Source organism: Neltuma alba, unplaced genomic scaffold (assembly GCF_004799145.2).
Source record: "Neltuma alba isolate B1F8T4 unplaced genomic scaffold, ASM479914v2 tig00007203_pilon, whole genome shotgun sequence".
NCBI lineage: Eukaryota > Viridiplantae > Streptophyta > Magnoliopsida > Fabales > Fabaceae > Neltuma > Neltuma alba.
The window spans coordinates 173-9,302 of NW_021634708.1; the positions used below are offsets into that span (position 1 = coordinate 173).

Below are 9,130 nucleotides of genomic sequence, written 5' to 3' on the forward strand. Positions count from 1 at the left end.
ATGATGGTCTCTGTATGCAATATGGATCACTTGAAACGTGAGAGTCAAGTGTGGCAAAACGTCTCAATCTATTTCAATCTAGCAACAAATTCAACGTAACTACAGATCCAAAATCAAATCTCAGATACAGCAGGCCCCACTTGGGTTAGTTATATTTTAATATATACTTCCAGTGGTTAACAAGGAAAACTAGTTTGAGATTCAATTTGTTAAATATAATATCATAATTTAGTAATTTACTTTGTTGTTTATATTTTTTTTTTTTAAAAGTAGTACTTGTAGTATTAGTACATGTCAAAGGTTCTATGGAATGATGATTCTAACTAATATAAATAATTAAAAATGATATTTAAGAAAAAAAATAATATCCATTTATTACAAATAACTAATTTTATTTATTTATTTAACATTTGCAAATTTGTTATTAATTCTTATGTTAAGCATCAGAGGTGCTATGAAATTAAATATTATAGATAGATGGATATACAAACACATATGGGAAATCATTCCAATACCATTACCCTACATGGTATATACTAAATTAGGTCATTGCACAATACTTGATTGACTAATTTAAAAAAAGTAAAAAATATAAATAAATTATTTAATTATAATATATGTTAAGTGATTTCTCTAAAACACTAATATATATTATTATATCATATATCAATTATAAGTCAAGCAAATTAGTTTAAACAAAAACAATAAATATAAATATTTTAAAATAATTTATTAATTTTTTTAATCTTTTTAAATTAGTGAAATGCTAGTGCGCACACTTTGTTTCATTTTCACTACGCCAACCGCATACAATAAATGAACATGAAAGTAGTGGCACATCAATTATAGTAGATCAGAAGCACAGGAATAAATTTTGAAATGATTATTATAGAAACTGGAAAGCATGAATCATGAAACCCCAAACATTTTATTGGAGAATCACTGAAAAATCAGATCATGATCTACGTATATCTGTAATATTTTCATATACAATAGCTGGGTTAGATTATAAGAACAAACCCTTCAATGATCTCTGAGCGCTGAACTTGGCTGGATCATCTAATTTCAACTCCATAAAGGCTTTTTTTCATGAGAAGAAGAAAATTACAGAATATGGATTATGAAAAAAGAGAGATGCATTAATTCTTCCTTGCTCACTGCAGATTCGACAATCCATTGTTATTGAAATTGTTACACTCAAATAATGCCTTCGCCGTCATTTCCCTCTCGAACCTCCAAATATAATTCAACCCCACAAGCAGCTCAGTTATGGCGGCTTCTGTCTTCTCCTTGTTGGCGAAGAACAGAGTCTGCAACAACAAAACGTTCGTTTTGGGCATCGAGTTCTGCTGCTCGAAGCTCCTCTCGCTCTGCCACTTTATCATATTATGAGCCAACGGCGACAACCACGCCAGAAGAATCCTCCCAACGCCTCCCTCCATTCTCCGGCGAGCATCGGATCGCTCGCCGAGAACCCAACTCCTTTCAGTCTTCTCCTCAGGGATGATCTGATACTGTTTGGTAACATGGAGTACAAATCATCCCTCGCATCCACACCAACTAATTGTGGTGATTTTATCATCTTCTCCATCACTATGATCAAATTCGCATAGTGCAGAGCCAGAGCTGCTGCTCCTAATGTAGTTTCAGGCGGAGGAGCTTGTGGTTCGACTCGAAGAACCCTGATGCTAAATCTTTCTTTTCATCATCAAGATTGGAGTTTTTTGTTGATGGGCTAGAAATGAAGGCGGGGTTTTGATCGGATGGGTAAACGGCGGCAGAAGCAGCAGAGGCTACGAGATAAACAGGGGACGAAATGGCTAATTCCGAAAACAAGCTTAATCCTTGCAAATAGTGAAACTTGACCTTACGAGCAATGAAACGACGGAATCAAAGCTTCTGTTCCATAGAGATCTGTCCCTCAAGTCCTTTATCTCTTGTTTCTGCCAGAAAATCTTCTGCTGAAGCTCGTAAATTTTCTGGTCCCGGCCGATTGAAGAAGAAGCTTCGTTATCGTTATTATGATGCAGAGTTTTTCTCAGCGAACTCTCTAAAACTGAAAGCTCGTCCATCTCTCTGTACAGAGTCGCCGATATGGTCACATAACGTTCCATTTCTTGTGTTTGGCCTCAATTTCCTTCGGGGTAGCGAGGAGCCACCCATGCGGGTCGCGACCTGAGTCAGCAAACTCGTGGTGGAACAACCGTTCGAACGATCGGAGGTTAGAATCTTGGCATCTCCGGCTGATTCTAGCGATGGAGTTGGCGACGAGTCTGAGGTTGTGAGCGAACTCGGCACAGGCGAGGCCGAGCAGAAAAACGACTCGTCATTTGAGATGATCTTTCGAACACCTTCAAGTGAAATAGAGTCATTTCGTAGACGGATGATGTTGGGATCACAGAGGGACTGCCATAAGTGAAGGAGCTTCGACATGATGCCGGCAATCTCAAAGGCCAAAACCCCGACGTTTTGGACCTGAAAGACGATTTCTTCAGCAACAGTTTCGGATTCGACGACGCCGAAAATGGTCGAACGGAGTCGAACCTGTTTGAAAGCGCGGGTTTTGACCTTGACGAGCAGAGTTTCAAGGGCCATGAGGGAGAGGGGGAGGAAGAGAAGGAAGGAGAAGCAGAATAGAATATGAATCTTATTGCTCAATTGGGTAGCGAATTTTTGTGCGAGGGTTGGTGGAACCGACGAAGTAGAGTTAGAAAGAAGGAAGGAAGATCAAGTGTTTGTGAAAATGCATGAGAGAGGAAGAGGAGGTTAAAAGAAGGAAGCTATCTGAAAATGGGGGTACAATGAACTGACATGGGCTCGAGGGAGGTTACGAGAGTGATATCAGAGAGAAAAGAGCAGCAACGAGGCTAGTGAGAATTAAAGTATTTAAAAGAATAAACTTTACACCCACAGGATCAGAATTAGTTTGGTGTTGTGTCAGGTCTTGTTGGGGTTGAGATCCAGACGATCTAAAAGCGCGTGAGGGGAAAAAATAAAGCAATTTAAGATATCAAATCCTCACAAATTCACTTTTTATTATGTTATATTAAATAACAACTATTAACATTTAGAACATTCAGGTCAAATGACAATGATTCAGTGTTTTTCATTTTTCTTAATAGACAATGATCATATAATTTTCTTGATTTATACTTATCACAGATAATTGTCACTAGCATACTAGTCAAATTTCAATTTATAATTTGACATCTTAAATTTTTTATTTTAAAAAATTTTATCTGGATTATATACAATCATATTATAAAATATTTTTAATAAAAAAAGAAAAAGTAAGCTGAGTTGTTTTAGGAAAAGAATTTAATTGTAGTTTGATATCTGAAACATTCCATATCTTTACGAAACAAATGAATTGACAGATACTGTTTTGCGTTTACAAAAATGTATACAAATATTTAAAATGACATAAGAATAAGAAAAAAAAATGAAAACTCGATTTGAGTTCGATAATGTAACCTTATATTTTAAATGCATGAATGTATTAAAAAAAAGTCTAATCATAAGTGAAAAGGCTTCACTGTTCACTGTTGGTGATAAAGCTCCTTTGCTTTTTTGTGTATTATTATTAAAAGGGGTGATGGGATCATATTTTTTTCCCCTTTTGATGTTTGGCTGATTTGCATTTTGCTGATGACAACTTTGTGCATTAATTGATAAACAGTCAGTAAAACAGGCCTTTTCTTTTGTGTTGGGATGCAGAGAAACACTTTTCTCTTAGATACTGTTATATTCCTTGGGAGGGGAATGGTCATGTCATTATTGGCTGTTTCCTTTTATTTTCAAATTCTATTAGACAGCCCTCTTTTGTTCTCATTGATCTGTTTGTTTATTGTGCATCATTCTTTTCCTTTTCTTATCCTCTCACATGCTATCACTACCCAAATTAAATTCAAATAAAAATAATGTATAGTGTTATATATGTGTGTGTGTCTATATATATCATTATTGATGATAATATATAAGATATTGGATAATGTCGTCAAAAAAGAATGGTCCAAACAAGCAAGCGTGTAGTTTGATTAATATGTAATGTGCTAAATTAATTAATGATCTCAAATTCGAATTTTAGATATGCAAATGTTATTCTTTGTGAGTGTTTTTAATCTTACATTATTTGATTTGTTAGAGAGGAAGGGAAGAAAGAAAATTTTAATAATCTTCTGTTCAGTTCAAGAGGAAAGGAGAAGAATGAAAATAATTAATTTACCATTCTGAACTAGTGATGATAGTTAATTTAGCATTCTAACCTTAGATGTTAATTTATATTCTTTTATTCTATGTCATATAGATTAATTTAGATCTTAACTCAAACAAGCATTAATTTCTTATTTTAAGAATATGAATACTTTCAACATACATTATATTATTTTTTAAGGACTAAGATATCAATATTACTGTATATCAATGTGTCTAATAAAGATAGTAAAAGTTGATAGGGTAAAAGTGTAATTTTAACCTTAATTTTATTCCTCACAGTAAAATTGTGCAAGAAAAAAAAACATCAAGGATAAAATTACATCACTTTAATAGGTAAAATTACACTTGAAAAATAAAATTTAAATTTAAAATTGCATATTTACCCATTTTTATTAAAAATTATATGTTGAATTTTAATAGGGGATAAAATTTATTTATTATAAGAGAGAGGAAGATATCACTACTATCTCCGGCTTTTAATATAAGAGCCAGCTAACTAATTTAACTAAATCAAAAAAAATTAGTTAAATTAGTTATTTATAATAAATAGGTGTTGTTTTCTTTAAAATATACTTGCTAATCATACGTATAAGTTAGAACTGTTATTTGATAAAACTTTTAACATGTATGTGCACTACTACAAGAACTATCTTAAAAAACAGATAAATATAAGAAACAAAAATATATTAGATTTATATTTAGAACCAAATTGAATATCAAACTAACTCTTATATAAAAGGCTGGAGGTAGTAATTTTTTTTATATTTTTCTAAAGGTAATTTGCTCAACAAAATATTTTCTATGTCTTCTCACTCCCAAAAAAAAAATTCAAAAATTAGATGGGACCCCAACTCTCTATTAAATATCAACCAAACAAGTCTTTTCTTTCTTTTCTTCCAACAATCTCCAAAACCAGCTACTACCTCCTATGCTAGGGGTGTTTGAATTAGTCCGGAAGTGTTTTTAAAAAAATATTTTTTTTATAAATCGAGACAATTCTTCTGATATTTACTTCGATATCATAAAATACTTTTAAAATCATAATTTTGTTTCTACCTAAATCCTAAACCTAATGCACTAAAGCTAAATATTATATTTAAAATTATATTATAAATTAAATTACATTTAGAATTGGGGATAATATTATGGGAAAATGACATTGAGGTCCCATGGAGAACAAAATACATCAAATAGGTCCCCTGAAATCTGATAATTTTTTGAAGTCCCAAAGGGACTTAGATGCAATTTTCAGAATCCACTAATTACCGTTTTGCCCTGCCCCTGCCATCAGAAAAAAAAGACGGGAGAATGAACTTTGAGGATTTCCTGCGCAGAAGCTTGAGGGAGAAGACATTGGGAAAGAGAGAAGGAGCCAGTTATGATGAAAAATCTTCTCCATTACCATTATTGAACTCCAAAGTGCTTCCATGTGAATCTTCACAAATCTTGAGGTGTGAAACTTTCTTTTCTCTCCTCTCCTACCTTTCTTGACAGATTCTGGATTTGTTTGGGAATGAGAAATCAAAAAATCGTTTTTACCTTGGGTATTTCAAAGCTTTTGTTTTTGGTTTAGGATTCAGAAGTTAATGAATGGAAAAGCTGTGTTTTTAGTTGGTGTGTGTTGTGATTTAAGTTGGGTGTGTAGAATGATAATGGGTGCTCTGTTTTTGGGTGGTTTTCCTCTGTTCTGACGTTACTTTAGTGGCAAAGGAAGAAAAAGATGAAGGTTAGTGAGGGTAGAAACCCTTAGCACGAAATGGGATTGTGTTGTCAATCAGGCCGCGATTGTTGTCAATGTGTGCCGCCACACTTGTCAATGTAGCTCCTTAAGTTGTCAATGACAGTTGCGTGCTGGTTGATACAGGTTTAAGTTACTGATGGTATTTCAAAGCTTTTGTTTTTGGTTTAGGATTCAGAAGTTAATGAATGCAAAAGCTGTGTTTTTTGTTGGTGTGTGTTGTGATTTAAGTTGGGTGTGTAGAATGATAATGGGTGCTCTGTTTTTGGATTGTTTTTGGGTGGTTTTCCTCTGTTCTGACGTTACTTTATTGGCAAAGGAAGAAAAAGATGAAGGTTAGTGATGGTAGAAACCCTTAGCACGAAATGGGATTGTGTTGTCAATCAGGCCGCGATTGTTGTCAATGTGTGCTGCTACACTTGTCAATGTAGCTCCTTAAGTTGTCAATGACAGTTGCGTGCTTCTTGATGCAGGTTTAAGTTACTGATGGCAAGTACGTCTGGAAAACATCTATTTTGCTTTGTTCACATAGGGAGAAAGTCTATAAATGATGAAGAAGATGATATGAGATATGTGGGAGGAAGTGTAAGAACAACCAATGTAAAGGAGGGCACAAGTTATGAAGAATTGAAGGAAATTATATCATCAATTGCTGGAAAAAAAAAAGCAACTCATTTCTTCTGAAATTCTCAGTTGTGTGAAGAGAATTTTTTGTAAATGGATATACACCAATAGTTAGTTTTGTAACTATATGCAACCCTTATGTTTTTTTTTTTGGATGGATTGTGAAATAAGTGTAGTTTTATGTATATGAAGGTACAAATAAAAGTTGGCTATGAATTGGCATATTAGATTCTGCTATCATTTCAGTTGTCATTACCTGTACCCTGTATTGTCATTAGACCTGTTATGACTTGTCAATAGAGCACTGTGACTTGTCAATTAATTTGCTGATATAAGTTGTCAACAATATGAATTCAAGTTATTTAACCTGTTTTAGTATCATATGATATTTTCAATTACTTTATCATATTATATTTTGGTTATATTGTCATATATAATCATTATTAATAAAGTGTCAATGGTGACACTATGACTTATCAATGGTCGCACTGTGACTTGTCAATAGTGGCACACTGACTTGTCAATGGTAGCACTGTGACTTGTTGTTCGCCGAATAACTTCTTAAAATGGTTGGGTGCCACGGCGAATATGATCAAGAGCCGTAGCGCCTTGCACAGAATGACAGCTACTTGGGACAGATGGGGGAGCTGCGACGGATATGGTCAAACGCCGCGGTGAATTATCAATTGTCAATAGTGGCACACTGACTTATCAATGGTGGCACTATGACTTGTCAATGGTGCACACTGACTTGTCAATGGTAGCATTATGACTTGTCAATGGTGACACTATGACTTGTTAATGGTGGCACACTGACTTGTCAATGGTAGCACTGTGACTTGTTGTTTATCGAATAACTTCTTAAAAGGGTTGGGTGCCGCGACAGATATGATCAAGAGCCGCAGCGCCTTACACAGAATGACAGCTCCTTGGAACAGATGGGGGAGTCGCGGCAGATATGGTCAGACGCCGTGGCGAATTATCAGTTATCAATGGTGGCACACTGACTTGTCAATGGTGGCATTATGACTTGTCAATGGTGGCACTGTGACTTGTCAATGAAGCACTGTGACTTGTTAATGAAGGCACTGTCCCTTATCAATTGAATATAAATTTGAGTAACACCTTCTTCTTAATAATTATATTTTAATGCAAATATTACTTAACATTATAAATAAATGACACGTTCAGTTGTAAAATTTTTGAATATCAATTGTTAATATTCACACATTTATTTGTTATGAAATTGTTAATATCACTTGTGACCATATAAATCCGTCGCGGCCCCCCATCTGTCCCAAGTAGCTGTCATTCTGTGCAAGGCGCCACGGCTCTTGATCATATTCGCTGTGGCACCCAACCGTTTTAAGAAGTTATTCGGCGAACAACAAGTCACAGTGCTACTATTGACAAGTCAGTGTGCCACTATTGATAAGTCATAGTACCACTATTGACAAGTCACAGTGCGACCATTGATAAGTCATAGTGTCACCATTGACACTTTATTAATAATGATTATATATGACAATATAACCAAAATATAATATGATAAAGTAATTGAAAATATCATATGATACTAAAACAGGTTAAATAACTTGAATTCATATTGTTGACAACTTATATCAGCAAATTAATTGACAAGTCACAGTGCTCTATTGACAAGTCATAACAGGTCTAATGACAATACAGGGTACAGGTAATGACAACTGAAATGATAGCAGAATCTAATATGCCAATTCATAGCCAACTTTTATTTGTACCTTCATATACATAAAACTACACTTATTTCACAATCCATCCAAAAAAAAAAACATAAGGGTTGCATATAGTTACAAAACTAACTATTGGTGTATATCCATTTACAAAAAATTCTCTTCACACAACTGAGAATTTCAGAAGAAATGAGTTGCTTTTTTTTTTCCAGCAATTGATGATATAATTTCCTTCAATTCTTCATAACTTGTGCCCTCCTTTACATTGGTTGTTCTTACACTTCCTCCCACATATCTCATATCATCTTCTTCATCATTTATAGACTTTCTCCCTATGTGAACAAAGCAAAATAGATGTTTTCCAGACGTACTTGCCATCAGTAACTTAAACCTGCATCAAGAAGCACGCAACTGTCATTGACAACTTAAGGAGCTACATTGACAAGTATAGCACCACACATTGACAACAATCGCGGCCTGATTGACAACACAATCCCATTTCGTGCTAAGGGTTTCTACCATCACTAACCTTCATCTTTTTCTTCCTTTGCCAATAAAGTAACGTCAGAACAGAGGAAAACCACCCAAAAACAATCCAAAAACAGAGCACCCATTATCATTCTACACACCCAACTTAAATCACAACACACACCAACAAAAAACACAGCTTTTTCATTCATTAACTTCTGAATCCTAAACCAAAAACAAAAGCTTTGAAATACCATCAGTAACTTAAACCTGTATCAACCAGCACGCAACTGTCATTGACAACTTAAGGAGCTACATTGACAAGTGTGGCGGCACACATTGACAACAATCGCGGCCTGATTGACAACACAAT

General features: G+C 34.6%; 1 pseudogene; it reads right to left on the bottom strand.

Moving 5' to 3' along the window:
- Nucleotides 1-1,091: 1,091 nt before the first annotated feature.
- Nucleotides 1,092-2,595, bottom strand: LOC114751988 (uncharacterized; annotated as a pseudogene).
- Nucleotides 2,596-9,130: the final 6,535 nt, after the last annotated feature.